This window comes from Penaeus chinensis, chromosome 5 (genome assembly GCF_019202785.1).
Source record: "Penaeus chinensis breed Huanghai No. 1 chromosome 5, ASM1920278v2, whole genome shotgun sequence".
In the NCBI taxonomy this organism is placed as follows: domain Eukaryota; kingdom Metazoa; phylum Arthropoda; class Malacostraca; order Decapoda; family Penaeidae; genus Penaeus; species Penaeus chinensis.
The window spans coordinates 39,313,046-39,318,045 of NC_061823.1; the positions used below are offsets into that span (position 1 = coordinate 39,313,046).

General features: G+C 41.3%; 1 protein-coding gene across 1 annotated transcript in view; it reads left to right on the forward strand.

The window, feature by feature from the left end:
- Positions 1–5,000, forward strand: part of LOC125025852 — a 20,574-nt gene that overhangs the window by 9,836 nt on the left and 5,738 nt on the right. The gene's annotated exons all lie outside the window — the stretch shown is intronic.

The following is a 5,000-nucleotide window of genomic DNA, read 5'->3' on the forward strand; positions in this document are numbered from 1 at the left end:
AAAGCTGCCGTTTTGAGCATCTGTCACTAACCATTGTGAAAATTGCCGTCTGGAAATCAACGTGGCATGTCAACTAATATGCAAATATATCGTCAATGTCTGTTTGTCTTTATTGACGCGTGATGTATATTCAGTAACATGTGCGAATAGGTGTGTAAATATATTTAAATAGGGATCATTTGCATATGTAGATATTAATATATGGGATATATCTACACGATACATGTAAGTATACACACATAAAATAAATCAGTCAATCAACTGATAGACAGACAGACAGATAGATGGAAAAAAACTTCAATTCATGGACTTAAACATAAACCTACATATCTATACGTGTTCCCACACACACACACACACACACACACACACACACACACACACACACACACACACACACACACACACACACACATATATATATATATATATATAGATTAGCGTATTTTCTCTCTTTCTACTCCCCCCCCCCCCCCCTAATTTTCCTGTTGATGGCATTAAAATAATCCCACGCGGAGGAAAAGTAGAATGCAGTTAAATATAACCACATCATGACGTTGTTTAAGGGTTGTTACTGAGCGAAATTGTAATTTTAAAAAGACGACGATTTTTGTGAATGTATCTTCTCTGACTGACTTATTTTATTTTCGTTCGGTCTTATGTCATTGTATGTTTATTCGATAATTTACTTACTTGTGCCATTGATTCATTTGAATTATATTATTATCCGTTGTTATCATAGTTTATCTGTTTACTATTATATTTACTGCATGTGCCTCTCTTTCTATGCACCGAAAAGTCTATCTGTTTACTGCATTCATATTTTCGATTCAGCTATGTATAAATCTATCTATTTATCTATCGAACAGACGCCCCAAGTGGACGGATCTTCTATCGAAAAAAGTCAATAATTTTTTTTTAATTAATGAATGAATAGATGAATAAAATAATAAGAATAAATTAATAAATAAAGTGATCACAATAGAAGTGAATATGATAAATAACTGAATGAAAGAAAAGAGATAACTAAATGAAATAAAATGATAATAGATAAATAGATAGATAAAATAATATTAATACCGAATAAGTAAGTAAAGAGATAAAAAGAATTAATAAAATAAAAACAAAAAACATAAAAAAAAAACTGCATTACGAACCGCGCAGTGTTGCCATCAAGTGAACCGCAGAACCGTGGAGATTCGCGGCCGGTTCTGAGATGGTCCCAACATCCGGTTCAGGGAAGATCTTGACCGGAAACGTGGGGGTGAGAAGGAGGGGGGTGAGGGTAGGGGGGTGAGAAGGAGGGGGGGAGGGGTTAAGGGTTGAGTAGGGAGAGGGGGGGAGGGAAATTTGGGGTGAGGGGGAGGGTAAGGGGTGGACGGAGGGGGAGGGGGAGGGTAAGGGGTGGAGGGAGGGGGAGGGGGAGGAAAATGTGGGGTGAGGGTGGGGGTGAGGGGTGAGAAGGAGGGGGGAGGGGGGGAGGGAGGGAACTGAACCACCCTTGGCAACGTGAGTACTCTGCTTTTAGTGGGGGGGGAGGGGGGGGGGTGTTTTTTTTAACACGTCATTATTCTTATTTCTTGGTGCTATTATTGTCGTTATTGTTATCACTAATTTCGCTTCACTCACATTATCATCATCGTCACTATTATTATTATTATTATTATTATTATTACTACTACTACTACTACTACTACTACAACTACTACTATTTACCATCATTATTATTTTTATCTTTATTACTACCATTATCACCATTATCATCATCATTCCCGCATTTACCACTTAGAATACTCATTCACCATTGATTAAAAAAACACATTCACATAGATGTAGAAAAAGGGTATGACTGATAATAATCATCTCTCGTTCTGTGAAGATATTCATCCTCATTCTTATCTTTTATATACCATTTATTGCTTTCTCTCTCTTCTTCCCTTATCCTTATGCCCTCTTCAACCATTTTCTTCCCAAAAATAACCTTTCCCACATGTACAAGAAGCAATTAGGCTTAACGACCGTCTATTCGGCAACAGACACGATTTACGAGTAGATGTCATAATTGATACATCGTTGCAAGGACGCAAGGTCGAAGTACTTTGCAATGGAGTCGGGGGGGGGGGGGAGAGCATGCTAAAATATGCGAATAAAGTTGAAGGATGAAAGGGAGATAGGAGTAGGAAGAGATAAATAGGGAGAGAGAGGATAGATAGATAGATAGGGAGAGAGAGGGATAGATAGAAAGATAGATAGGGACAGAGAGGGATAGATAGATAGATAGGGAGAGAGAGGAATAGATAGATAGATAGGGAGAGAGAGGGATAGATAGGGAGATAGAGGGATAGATGGATAGATAGGGAGAGAGAGGAATAGATAGATAGATAGGGAGAGAGAGGGATAGATAGATAGATAGGGGGAGAGAGGGAGAGATAGATAGATAGATAGGGAGAGAGAGGGATAGATGGATAGATAGATAGGGAGAGAGAGAGAGAGATAGATAGATAGATAGGGAGAGGGATATTTTACTTTTGTGTATATAAATGTATGTATCTGTTTACTTGTTTTTTTTTTCTTTTTCTGCTTCTTCTTTTCATCTTCTTTTTTCTAATTTTCCTTTGTTCTTCACTTCTTTTTCTTTTCTTTTTTTTTCTCTTTCACTTCCTCTTTACTCTTTCTTAGTTTTTCTCTCTTTTTTTTTGTTAGTTTGTTTGTTTGTAAGTGGTAGTGGTGGAGGGGGGGAGGGGGATGTTGCATTTATTGCTGTAAAACTCAACATAGTATTTACTGAAAGAAAGAAATCTCTTTATTGTTATCTACTCCCCCACTCCTCCCTTACCCCCCCTCCCAACCCCACCCCACCTCATACCCAATTCACCCCTCCCTTTCCCCTCCCAACCCCCAACCCCACCAACCTCCCCTTCTCCACCCCCCACTCCACCCCCCACTCCCCTTCCCCTCCACCCCCACCCCCCACTCCCCTCCACCGTCTCAAACCTTCGGATAACGATCATTCGGACAATATCCACTTGCGGTCGGCATACTCCACCGCCGTGACGTAAGCAATGACGTCGGCAGCGGGTCGTAAAGAGGTGCCCAGCGGAAGCTCGAAAGCCGACCGACCGACCGACGGACCGACCGACCGACCGACGGACCGACCGACCGACGGACCGACCGACCGACCGACCGACCGACCGACACGCATCGGACGCGTCACCTGTTCGGGCGGTCTGGGCGTGCGCGCGCGTGACACCCGGCGGGCGGGACCTCTGGGATCTCTCTTATTGCATCATTTTCTTCTTTTCCTTCTCTTTCTCCTCCTCCTCCTCCTCCTCCTCTTTCTCCTCCTGCTCTTTCTCCTCACCCTCTTTCTCCTCCTCCTCCTTCTCCTCCTCTTTCTCCTCCTCCTCCTTCTCCTCCTCTTTCTCCTCCTCCTCCTTCTTCTTCTTCTTCTTCTATTCCTCTCTTCCTCTCCTCCTCCTCCGCCTCCTCCTCCTCCTCCTATTCCTCCTCCTCCTCCTTCTCTTCCTTCTCCTCTTCCTCCTTCTCCTCCTCCTTCTTCTTCTCTTCCTCTCCTCCTCCTCCGCCTCCTCCTCCTCCTCCTATTCCTCCTCCTCCTCCTTCTCTTCCTTCTCCTCTTCGTCCTTCTCCTCCTCCTTCTTCTTCTCTTCCTCTCCTTCTCCTCCTCCTCCTCCTCCTCCTTCATCTTCATTCTCTTCTTCTTCTTCTTCTTCTTCTTCCAGCACCCGCTCTTCTCCCTCTTCACCCTAGTTCCTTCTTCATCATCCTTCTTCCTTCTTCTTCCTTCTTCTTCTCCCTCCCTTTTCGCCTCTCTTCTCCCTGCTTCGGCCGATGTGCTTGGCGGGGTCTTCGGCCGCTCTCTTCCTTCGTTCTCTTCGTCGTTTCTGTCTTCTTCCTTTTCTTCTGTTTCTTCATCCTTTTCTTCTCATTCTTCTTTGTCTTTTCTTCTGATTCTGATTCGTTTTTCTTCTTCGTCCTTTTCTTCTTCTTCTTGTTTTTCTTCGTCTTATCTTCTGATTCTCTTCTCTTCGTTTTTTTCTTCTTCGTCTTTTCTTCTTCTTTTTCGTCCTTTTCTTCTTTGAATTTTTCTTAGTAAAAACATTTTTTTTTTTTTTTTTTTGTATTTTTATTCTTCCTCTTCTTCTTCGTCTTCGTCTCTTGATTCTCATTTTCTTCTGCCTCTTCGTATTCTTCTTCGTCTTCTCTTTCTCAGTTTTCTTCTTTTCTTTTCTTCCTCTTCTTCTTAATCACTTAATTCGCCTTCGTATTCGTTTTTTTTCGTCTTCTTCCTCTGCTGTTATTTCTTTTCCTTTCTCCCTTTCATCTTTTATTCCTCTTCTTCTTTTCGCCTTCGTCTTCATCTTCACTACTTCATTTTCCTTTATGTTTTTTCCATCCTTGCCTCTCCCTTCTTTGTCTTCTTCTTCTTTATCTCTCTCTCTCTCTCTCTCTCTCTCTCTCTCTCTCTCTCTCTCTCTCTCTCTCTCTCTCTCTCTCTCTCTCTCTCTCTCTCTCTCTCTCCCTATCTCTCTTTATCTATCTGTTCATCTATCTATCAGTCTCTCTCTCTCTCTCTCTCTCTCCTCTCTCTATCTATCTATCTAATTGTCTATCTATCTATCAGTCTCTCTCTCTCCTTCTCCATCTCCATTTTCCTTCCCGTAAATGCATATAAAAACAACACAACAACAACAACTTTTTTTTTTTTTTTTTTTTTAAAGAGCGGAAGATCGTCAAAATTCGCTCGAAGATGGCGTCCAGCGTAAAAAACATTTTGGCTTAAGAGAAAAGTTAATTTTATTTTACGTTTTTACATTTACATTTTTATTGCTCGATAATTCGTGTTGAATAATTAGCTTTTAATTGGTCTATTCCTCACCTGTTCCCATGCATATACATACACATAAACATATCCATATGTGTGTATATGTATGTATGTATTTATGTCTTCGTGTATGTATGTATGTATTCATGTATGTATG